This window comes from Zeus faber (genome assembly GCF_960531495.2).
Source record: "Zeus faber genome assembly, chromosome: 6".
In the NCBI taxonomy this organism is placed as follows: Eukaryota; Metazoa; Chordata; class Actinopteri; order Zeiformes; family Zeidae; genus Zeus; species Zeus faber.
Window position 1 is genome coordinate 30,793,501 of NC_137201.1, and position 12,324 is coordinate 30,805,824.

The 12,324-nt window shown below is 41.5% G+C and overlaps 1 long non-coding RNA gene across 2 annotated transcripts; it reads left to right on the forward strand.

Moving 5' to 3' along the window:
- The first annotated feature begins 6,034 nt into the window (after positions 1–6,034).
- On the forward strand, positions 6,035–11,857 carry LOC307231213. Of its 2 annotated transcripts, none has more exons than XR_013844192.1 (5): positions 6,035–6,171; positions 7,457–7,526; positions 7,637–7,693; positions 10,187–10,248; positions 11,533–11,857. It is a non-coding gene; the product is annotated as an uncharacterized lncRNA (long non-coding RNA). The 2 variants fall into 2 exon arrangements; XR_013844193.1 differs by having other exon boundaries at positions 11,600–11,857.
- Positions 11,858–12,324: the final 467 nt, after the last annotated feature.

The window sequence follows — 12,324 nt, forward strand, 5'->3', positions numbered from 1 at the left end:
CGTGTGAAGAGCGCGGAGGGATAAGGATTATTCATGCCGCGTTTCGGGGACACTCGGAATTCGGTCATCCCCGGGCCCGCAAAGCTCCACCTCCGTGCCCAATGTGCACCACATCGGACGCCCGCCGGCCATCGTGAGCTTGTATGGCGGGCTCGTGATTTCGGAAGGCTACATAACGTGGAAGTAAACATTTAAAATGGTCGGATCTTGAGCGATCTGCCCCAAATTACCACTTCAGGTATAAATAGCCGTCCCTTTGCGTTGTCCGAGTTCGGATTGGATTGGAACGCGGCATTATCCGCCTCCAGGGAGCGCTCTGGAAGCCGCAGGGGGGCAGCCTCTGTTCCCAACGTCCAAAAGAAAAACTGCTGTGGAAAAGATACTATTCACATGCAGAAAAGCACGGATTATTTTGTCATTTTAAACTAAATTACAATATACTTGCCAGCCAATGACTTGTTGTTGTTGTTGTTGTTGTCGTTGTTGTTATTATTATTGTTATTATTATTATTGTTATTATTATTATTGTTATTGTTATTATTATTATTATTATTGTTATTATTATTATTATTATTATTATTATTATTGTTATTATTGTTATTAGCCCAATGACAGCTGGGATTGGCTCCAGCCCCCCCGCGATCCCACGAGGATAAGCGGTATAGATAATGGATGGATGGATGGATTATTATTATTATTATTATTATTATTATTATTATTATTATTTCTTTCTTTATTTATTATTATTATTATTATTATTATTATTATTATTAGGGTGAGCAGCTTCAGATATCTGGGAGTCCACATCACAGAGGACTTAACATGGACTGTTCACACAGACACTCTGGTGAGAAAGGCGAGGCAGCGTCTCTACCACCTCAGGCAGCTGAGGAAATTCCGGGTCTCGGTGAGGATCCTCAAGTCCTTCTACTCTGGAGCAGTGGAGAGCATCCTGACAGGCAACATCACTGCCTGGTTTGGGAACTGTACTGCCCAGGACAGGCGGGCCCTGCAGAGGGTGGTGCGTTCAGCTGAACGTACCACTGGAACTACCCTCCCCCCCTTGCAGGAGTTATACACCAGGAGGTGTAGTAGCAGAGTTGTAGGATCATGAAGGATCCTCATCACCCCAACAACGGACTGTTTCAGCTGCTGCGGTCAGGCAAGCGCCTCCGCAGTCACGCAGCGAGAACAGAGAGACTGAGACGGAGTTTTTTCCCGCAAGCCATTAGAACTGTCAACGCTGACCTCACCAGGGGTCCTAACTGAGCCATGCACTAGGCTCCACTACCTACTGTACTGTATGTAGCATACTGTACCACATACTGTGTCACTGTTCAGGGTTGTTCGTGATGCCGTATTGCTGCGCCGTACTGTTGTATACTGTGCTGTATTATCCCAAACACTACCTCACACTATTCACATTCACATGCCACTTTAATTCACATGCCACTTTAAATGCACATATCTGTATATACATAGGCTTATTCCTTCTATCTATTCCATTTTATTTCAATTTATTTTTATTGTATTTTATTCTATATATTTTTTATCTTATTCTATAAGTATTCCACTTACTGTATTACGTTTTAGGAGTCAGTTAGTCGGTCTATTAGAAAGGAATTTTCTACTTTTTATTTTATTTTATTTTTTTATTTTTTCCTAGGACTTCTTGTGTGCTATCACCGGGTGCGTTGCATTACATTTCACTGCATATATGTATGGAAGTATGTATATGTATGTGACAAATAAAAATCTTGAATCTTGAATCTTGAATCTATTATAAAAATGTCCACAGCACATGACACACATTTGAACTTTTATTTTTTCTCAAGTTTTCTGCTCAGTTGTAGTCCATTCTTCTCCCAGAATAACCACCTCCCACGTATTCCATTTTGTTGACATAATTCAACTGTGGATAAAGAAAGGCGGGATGATATGTTATAGGAATAATAACGAATGTGTAACCTGATACACACGAAACATGTATATTCCATCGTAAATGAAATGTAATTAAAAGCTGTGGGGTGTTGAAGTCTTGCATCACGACAGCTCAACACCAGCTCTCTGACAGACAGGGCGGCGGGATACAGCTGTAGGTCAGTGGAGACATGAGAATGAAGACTTGTTGCCGCGCATCCAACCTGAACCTGACTGTGCTGTGGCTCGGTCCACGTTCAGCAGACACTAGATGGCAGCACAGAATAGTGTCCTGATGCTGCACTCGTCACTGTCGTCGTACAGAGAGCAGTGTCCTGGTTTGGGGTGTGCTTGAGGTACACTGTGCTGCTGGAACACCCCATGACCTTTGATGGACACACGGCTTCCCGTCGCTGGGTCCGACATTGAGAGAACCAAAGGGCCTCGGTCGCCTCTATCTGTCTCTTGGTAATCCATGATGCCACAGATTCAAGGCACGAAGTACCAGTGGCAGAGAAGCAACCCCAAAACCCCAAAACCCCTTCGTCCTCCACCGTTGACTGTTTGGACAGCCTTCTCTGATATGTCGTGATTTAGCTCTAAATCGCGGGCATCTCATTCCCCCCCGAAGGACTTTTAGCTCGTCCGGTGTGTACTTTGGTTCCGTAAACTCCGGGCGGGACTCTCCTGTGTCTCTCTTCCTCAGCGGCGGCGGCCCCCCTGGGTCTTCAGTACCCGGAGGTCGGCGTGAACCTGCGTGGCGGTGGTCCCGGCCTCCTTCTCCGCCGCCCAGGGCGTCCTGTGCCGCGGCCCTGGCTCATCTTTCCTCCAGCGGCCACGTCCCGGGAGGTTGGCTTGGTTCTTCTGCACAGTGGCCACAGGAGCATCAGGGTCTCTGGAGATGGACTTGTTGCCTTGAGATTTCTCTCTAATCGAATTGGCTGGATCAGCGACTCACCCAAGTTGGATTCAATTCATTAATATTTAAATAATGAATAATATCACCCGCCGGAAATTCAAGTATTTCTTACAACTTCTAAAAGATGCCAGTAACACTGGCCAGGTGATTTTAGGATTCCTGAGTGGAATAAGGTCCAGTATTATTTCCAGGTTTTTCCCGTTCCACCTCAAACAAAAGAAAGACATGCGTCACACCTGTATTTCTTCGACAAGTTTCCAGAAGAAATTACGCATTATTTGGAGAAAGAAAAAGGGCGAAGATGCCGATATTGGTAGTGAGGTTCAAAGCCAGGTTCAGGTTTCATTTAGTCGAATTTGTGTTATAAAAAAAATAGTATGAACGTGATCACGTGATGAGAGGGTGGCCTGAAAGCACAGGTCGATGTATGTTTGTTTATGTCAATACAGGAAAGAAAGTTGTGTCGCAACAAAAAATAACACCCAAAAAACGTTTTGTTGTGTTTCTGATCAAAAATGATTAGTAAAATGAACAGCGTTAGCGAGGGCACAGCAAGTACTAAAAGGTGGCTCCTACGTCCTACACCGTGACCACTTGGTGTCAATGTTGTTTCATGTAACTATGGCCTCGTTTATATCACACATACTACATAACATTACATGACATTACTTTTCATTACATTATATTACATAACATGATATTATATTATATTACATTACATTATGTTATGTATATATTAACACAAAGGGAAAACTACAAACTGGAGACAATGTGTGTTTTTATGAAATGAGTGAGGCTATGTATGTGGTACTAGGAAGTGCCATGGACTGAAATGATGGTGTCAGTGTCTGTAGAAGCTCCACAGGAAGCTGAGACGGCAACGCAACAAACTGTCACACGGCAAAATATAAATAAAGAGCTAAATAAATTAAAAACAGAATCACCAACAAATAGTCGACTCAGTACTTGAAGGAGCCACACTGCCACCTAGCCCCTGACGTGGCCTTTTAAACTATTCCTGCATAGATAGATAAATAGACAGATAGATACAGTAGATATATAGACAGACAGACAGATACAATGGATAGATAGATGGACAGATAGACAGGTAGGTAGGTAAGTAGATACTGTTGGTAAATAGATAGACAGACAGAGAGACAGACAGGTAGGTAGGTAGCTAGACAGAAAGATAGATAGATAGATAGATAGATAGATAGATAGATAGATAGACAGACAGACAGACAGGTAGGTAGCTAGACAGAAAGATAGATAGATAGATAGATAGACAGACAGACAGACAGACAGACAGACAGGTAGACAGATAGATAGACAGACAGACAGACAGACAGACAGGTAGACAGATAGATAGATAGACAGACAGAAAGATAGGTAGATAGACAAATAGACAGACATAGACAGACAGACAGACAGACAGATAGAGAGATAGAGAGATAGATAGATAGATAGACATAAAGCAGGTAGATAGACAAATAGACAGACATAGATAGACAAATAGACAGACATAGATAGACAGACAGACAGATAGATAGACAGACAGATAGATAGATATACAGCAGGTAGATAGACAGACAGACAAACAGAGAGATACTTTATTTATACTTATTACTATGAGAGTGAAATTGCGGTGTTGAACAAAGGCAATAATAATAATGAAAGTACTTAAAATGGATGATAAAGAAATTCAATATTCAGCCTCAAATATATTCAATATTCAAACCTGATATAAGAAGGACACTGAGCGTGCGTGTGTGTGTGTGTGTGTGTGTGTGTGCGCGTACAATATGTTCTCAACAGCATCTGTACATATTTCTAAATAAAGACGAAGCGGCTTTCCCCAACACCCCCGTCCTGCGTCGAGAGTCCTCGGACGTGCTCGCCCTCCGGGTGCGGCGCTCCGCGGCCCCGCACGGCCCCGCACGGCCCGGGGAGCCGCCACGTCCCGAGCTCCGCCGCTGTTGCCAGGGGAAGGGGCTCTGTGAGGAAAGCTTCCCGCTGCCCGGGGCTGAGGGCTCGTCTCATTGGTCGCCGACGGGGGCGGTCGGCGGCGCCGGGAGGAGACGGAGCCCAGTCTCCCTCGGGTTCCCCTCCTCGGAAAGGGGCTTGGCTGTTCGACTGTCAGGGTTCCATCCGCCACGGCGTGTACTTACTTTTATTGATATATATATATATATTTTATCGCCCCCGCCTCCCGTCGCCTCCCCCCGTCGGGATGTGTGTTGTACAATTCAAGTCAGGGTGAAAATGAAAACAAGATGGCGACGCGTCCACCCGCTCCGGTGAAGGCGCGCTAAGCAAATTGGAAACCATTGCTCGCCCACACTACTGCGACGGGCTCGTTTGCGTGACGAATAACGCTCCGTATTCTGCCATTATATACCAAATAACACCTTTAAAAACACAATCCATTCCAACTGTATTGTATGTAGACACTGCCTCTGAACCTGTTTACATACGTGTAGTGTGTGCGCGCCAAAACGTGTACAATTGATTGTTTGTTGTTTAAGACGTTGATTGTTATTTTGATGTATATTGTCATACATAATGTGTTCCATGGGGATGTTATAACGCTCAGCCTTTTCTATGCAATATAAATACACAGTATTGCTGTATGTATTTATATTGTTATAACTAGACAAATAAAAATCTTGAACCTTGAACCTTGTTACACCCGCTCAGCTTACAACCATGTATGTGTGTGTGTCTATCTATTTGTCTGTCTGTAATGTCTAATTTACTTCATCCTAACTGCCACCTGCCCGTCCATGTTGGGCTCACTAGTTAGTCACATGTGAACGTTAAACGCTACTCCCTGTCGACCGACCTCGATAGACGTGTACATGTGCGTTTTGTTTTTATTCCACTGTGTTTTTTATGACCCTCTTTCTTGGCGACAGTTTGTTTGTTTTTTTACACACTTGAATGACGGGGACGAATAAAGTCTTCTTTTCATATCCCGCCCTGTCCGTCTGTCGAACTTGGACGGACACGTGTGATTCTTCTCACGGGGTGGAAACGTTCCCCTGCAACATGGCGTCCATCGCAGCGCCTTGTCTCCGAGTCGGAGCGGCAGGAAGTGGCGTTGCGTCGCTGCGTCGCTGCGTCGCTACGTCGCTCCGGAGTGGGCGGGGCCTCGGAGGATCACACCGCGGAGCGGGGAAGGGGAGAGACACTCGCTGCTGGACCGGAGAGCCGGGCGCCGGGCGCCGGGAGAGCGGAGTAGAGGCTGCGACACGATGAGGCTCCGCAACCTGCCAAAACAGCCCAAACCGACCGAACCCGCCACGTCTCGGTCAGATGGAATGGGATAGCGGGTAAGGATATTTACATTTACCACAACTTTTTCTTACTTTGACGTACTTTGGTGATAGCGAGTCGAGAAGAACAATATGGACGACAGGACGACAGCTCGACGCAGTGGTAGAAAAATGGCCATGGTGTGCTCTTCAGCGAGCAAAACGAGAAGTGGGCAGCCACACGACCGAATGTTCATAGCTGGGTTTATGAAAATAACGTGTTTTGTGTTTTGTTTTTGGAGTTGTTCTCGCTGATGTCAACAGAAGTACATTTGCCGTTAAACTCTATGGTTATTTCTCAAGCTACGCAGTTAAAATTGCTTTGTCCTTGAAAGGGCAAATGCCCCCGTCGACGTTTAATACAGTAAAAAACACAATAATACAGAAAATCATCTCGTTTTAGGCTTCCCAATGCATTGCTCTCAGCACAAGGGCCCATTTAGTGATTTTTATTTGCTTTTAGATATATTTGATGTTTTGGACATTTGATCCGAATTTGTATTTAATCAAAAAAAAAAGATTTAAGTCATTTCATGGTTGGGTCCCAGTTTGCAAATAGTCTATAGCAAGTTTAAGTAGCTACATAAAGACATGTAATCATTTAAATGCTAATAACTATTAAACCATAATTAAAAAAATCATTTTAGAAAATCTACTATTCTTTTTTTTTTTTAATCCACGTCAAAAATATTGAAATACCAACTATACTTTCTATCAAATATTATAGTTATATGGCAAAAAAAGCAAAGTATTGTCGAAATCCAAAATAGGGTGTTGGCTTTTAACCCTTTAAGGTGCTGAAAGGAGAAAACATCAGACATTTTTGCTGTTTTTTTCTTTTTAATGTTGCCTTTGGTTTCACACATTATGAAGAAACATTTAAAGCCAGAAAACTCATGACTACATTCAAAGTGACCTCGAAAGAAAAAACAAAATGCATGTAATTCCAAAAAAGACAAAAGATCTGAGAAAAGATGGGTTTATTCGTGAACAAATCACAATCACACAAGAGAGATATTACAGCACATTTACCATTCTATATAGTCCGGATCTGTTGCGGGTTTTTATGTCCCAATTGGGATAACAAATTCTGCTATATTTTAAGTCGTAAACATATGCAAATTGATTTAAACGTCATTCAACATAGAATGGCAAATACAATTACCAAACGCAACAGTTTTCGAAACATTCTCATATACAATCACAATTATGTGAGATTCTTGAGCAAATTTGAATTCTCTGATTCCGTATTGAAATGCGAATTCTGGTTTCACATTTAACAACACTCATGTCCTTGTTGTAGGGATTTTCTTGCTGGTTTCTGAAATGGGGACCGAAGAGGACGAAAAAGCATCGTCAGATCTAGAAAAATGGTACGTTCCGCGAAGGCTCTGACTTACTGAACCTTCTTACCGCCAAACATATCCTGCCAGTAGGAGGTGCTGTTCTCACTGTCCTCACTCAACGTTGTCTTATCTTAAAGGTGTGACGCGGAGTTGCCCTGCCTTGGAGGACGTGAATGTTGCACGCTTAGTGACTTGTAAGTATATTATTTTTAAAGAATTAAAAACAGATCAACTTTTCATGGACCATTTTTACCAGTGATTATGTGTAAACACCCTTATACGACAACATTCAAATTTGTGTTTTATCAGTGCTATAAGCAATAGCTATAATAATTACTTAAGTTGTACCATACCAACTATATTAACAAAGGTTATACCAACAATAGCAGTATAATCGTTTACCTTCCCTAACTCTGGTAACGGGAGTTGGGTACAATAACTCTAGGAACGCACCAATCAGGGTGTTTTGGGCCGTTACCGATCGGTTTGTTTATGAGTTTATTTTCCCCGTGGTGTGTTTGACTTCGCCGATCACTGATCTTACTCGTCTTTCAATTTGAAATATTTTTGGGAAAGGAATTAATTAAACCAAAAATTTGTGTGCCTGTTTAACGTTTACCTTCTTTATATTCTGAACGTAAGTGGCAGCACGACTCCCTCGCGCTTTTCTTTTAATATTTACTTGTGTGTATTGGTGGGCAAAATGCACCCTCCCGAGGTGTTACGGAATCCCTCGTGGGCTTTTATTGTGACAGAAAACAAGTCAATCCCTCCGCTGTGCGCTAGAGCCATGCAGCCCAAACTCGTAAAACAAATTAAGAGTACCGGAAATAACAATTAAAAACAAGGTGGTGGTTTAAACCCGTTTTCTGAAAATACTTAAAAGCTCTTATTCAATCAGCGTACAGTGAATAGGCATTTCCCTGCTAATACAATTAAGTGGTGCTTTTGAACTTAATGAATGCGCCCATGTGTATGCAAATTGGCGACACCTACCACTGGAAAGTAGGATGGTCATTCACTGCTGTTGGCGACGATTTTTTATCCTATAATGCGACAACATAAACATAGTCATTAAATAAAATGGGATGTCTGATAAAATTTGCCTGTAGATCACTTGGCATTCTGATGAAATTCAACATCTGCTAGTTAAATTTGCACCATAATTGGCGGGCTTAACATTAGGTGTAGGGCTGGGTAAATCCAAATTAGGGATGTTAACAATTAGTTGACTATAAATTAATTTCTTAAAAGAACTGAATCGATAGGATTTAAAATTAAACAACGGACTGAACAATCTGCAGTCTTGTAATTTTATCAACGGGAGTTTTCCGCCCGTGCAGGGAGCGGGGGGCGTTTAAAACGCTGGCACATCCTCCGTTGCATTCCCTCACCGCGACGTCAGGGGGCAGTCGAGAGAAAAGATACCCGGCGGAACAGGAAGTAGTAGAAGTAGAGCGTGGCTTCCGGAAGAGCGGCGGACATGGCTGCGCGTAGAAAACGGGAGCTTCTTGATGCCGAGGAAGAAACGTGTGCATTGTTGCGCGACAACTAACCCTCAACTTGCGCAAAGGCGAGTCGGAGGCGCGCGAGCTCGCACCGTCCGTAGGTCCCCGCCCGCCACGCCGCCACCCCCTGGTGACGTCATTAGGTTTTTTACCAACTCAACGATTGTTTGTCAAAATGAACAACTTTCCATAAAGGAAATTCCTTTATATTTGCATCCCTAATCTCCAAATTTCAATTGCTGACAGAAAGTACTTAATGTACAACTACATAATGAAAACGTACGGTAGGTATAGATGGCTAATGACAGGTGATGTCTTTAAGATCTCCTTTTCAAGAGCTACCTGAGAACAAATTGCATATGAAAAAATTCACATTTACTTTTTTAAATGTAGTGGTAACCCCAAAAATATGATACCTTTCGAAATATATTTTTGGTTAGATATCTGAGTTTTGTTCACAAGTATTGAGAGCAACAATTAAAACAAACAAACAAACAAAAAAAGTCCATAGTTGGAGATCGACAGGCCTTTCTTGCAACTTATACAACATGATTGAAAATGCACATTTACTTGTTCACTTTGGCCGAGAAGTAACTCAATTTAAGTCTAGTAATCAATATTAATTAAATGTCTGGGCCATTGAGAAATGAGCTGGAACGGGGATACATTTCATTAGACTGGGAACGAGGGAATAATAAAATTAATAATAATGAATTCCGCTTGTAGACATTCTGATCAAAAGCTCACTCACGACCAAGACCACATTCCAACGTACGCAAGAGGCACTGCTACAGATATTCTGACCCTACCCATAACTACTTGTTGTAGGAACAGTGGTATTTGATAAAGAGGAAGGAGGAGGTGTGCAGTGGTGGAGGGAGTGTTTTATCTGAACTTTGATGTTAGTTCTGGGTGGGGACTACATTTTGCACAATGCATCGTTGGGGGTTTTAACAGTTTTTCTAGTTATGCTGCTCCGCTGCATTTAACGTTGCACAGCAAGGCATCTACGGATTTGAGCAATTAACCAAAGCAATGGGAATTAAAAAAAAATAATAAAAAAATTCTAGTGTTTGATTGGAGGGAGGAGCCATGTTTATGTCTTGTGTACTAACATGGCTATTACTGATCTACAGTCCAGGTGTGACTTAACGTCAGTTATTTGTTTTGTCTTTTCAGGGGTGGTGGGTGACATTCAATGGCTCGTCAGTCTCCAGGCACGAAGGAAAGAAGACGGCTCTGTAAGTATTTCATATTATTTTTGAGTGGATTATTCTACCCATATGTGGTTCTTTTGGACGGTTGATATATAAGTGTTAACGTGGAATGAAATGCATTTGGTAAGCGCTTTCACCCATGAGGTTTAAGGTATGCATAGTCCAGAACAGCCCATTGGTATTTGAATTAGAGCTATTCAATGCTATGCACGGCACTTGCGCTCGACATTAACAACGGTCTCTGGAAAGTAAGAAATGAATCTGGGGACCAATAGAGAAGTGTGATACATTAGCATGTTAAGTCATGTGGAACTTGGGCTATGAAGCCATTTTCTCACAAGCAACTGTACTACCTGTTTTTTGCCTGTCTTTTTATTTTTTACCAAATATTGTGTTTTGGTTACGTCAAACACTGTTTACAAATAAATAACCCTGAGCTATGTTTAATGTTAAGCTCCATTTACATAGTTTCCTAAAAAGTAATTTGAGCCTTTTTATTGAAATGGGTGTCCCATGTCTTGGCATGTGGATTAATCCGGCCATTTTGCCTGTCAATTTTAATATTATACTCATAATAAGGACACCTGAATATGTTATGTTATTTGTTTACACCCTCGATCTATAGTGTTAGTATTATTTGGATCATCATTTCACATTTGCTGCACATTTGTAGTAATGTTGTGGTTTATTATAATCAGTTTTATGCAAATAGCCTGCCTCTGGCTACAATAGTTTTTGACAAAGCGCATGTTGACCCCTTGTGGACAGTGGCAAATTCGCATTTTTTTTTCTTTTGTTTTTCAATTGTGGATCTTGTGTCCTGTCAATCTCTTGCCAGAGTTAAGTCAAATTAATCGTATAGTGTTGGTGCTGATGGAATTCATATGCCAAATGCATTTTATTCAAAAAGACTTTGACATCATTGGCTTTCAACAGAATTTCGTTAAGCTAGCTAGCTTTGGTGGTGCCCGAGTTCCCTTTTTGGTTTTGCCGATTACATGCAACTTTTACTACCAGCTATAGCAATTACTTGACTATTTGTCCTGATCTACTTTTTACATGACTTGACTATATTGAGGCTGGTTCACCACCTGTAATTATCAGATTTAACTGACATTTTATCCATTGATGTTGATAAGTTTTCCTTTCAATCTTTGAGAGCTATTTTTATTTTTTTACGCTCATTTGTTATATAATGGCGGTTTCTTTTGAAGGAAATAGCTTGCTTCTGGTATGCTAGCGCACTAAAATGAAAGCTAGCTACACTGATTCATTCAACGTTTAATCCAGTTTATCATGCTTTTTCAGCCGGTGGACAGTGTTTTTCCTTTACGTCGTGGGCTTACGATTTTTCCTTCTTTCTTGTCCTATCAAGACCTCGTTCAACTGGATATTGCCGAAGGGGAGACTGCGTTGTTTGATGTGAAGATGGCGAGTTGTCAGCGAAGTTTTATTTTTTTTCGCTGGACTTAATTTTTTTTTTTTTTTTTCCCAAAAACCTGGACCTTGGAGCAATTTTTCGAAACACCGACTTTTTAGTGAACTCCGAAAATAACAATGGTTTTGGGGGAAAATCTGAAATTGTATTTTTGATATCACGTGTTGTTTTTAAATAAAGTTTATTTGCTCATTTTTTATTCGCTGACTGTTTTATTAGCTCTTCGATGCACTAGCTACAAAGTCCTAAAATTTAAAAACGCAAGTCCTCAACAAATCTATACAGTAATATAGTGAATCTATAGGATAAATATGCAAAATCTGAAGATCGTAAATATTTGTTTATTAGTTCATTAACACTTCAATTACCTGTTGATTGAAGTGCATTATTTTACTCACTACGTTCATAAACAACAAATGCAGTGATCGAAATAATCGACTGTACAAAGGATAGAAACGGCCGCTTTGCACCGGCATTTCATCAGTCAGCATCATAAAATGATATCATAAATAAGAGACGAACTGAACAACGTGTCGCCCTGCGCACAAACAACTGAGAAAGGGCTTCTGGCTTTCACCTAAAATGGTTTCCCAAGGCTTCTAAAATGGCTCCTGAGCTTCTGTTTCCTGTCTAAGCAGGAAGTGATGGGGTGGGAGGAAGAA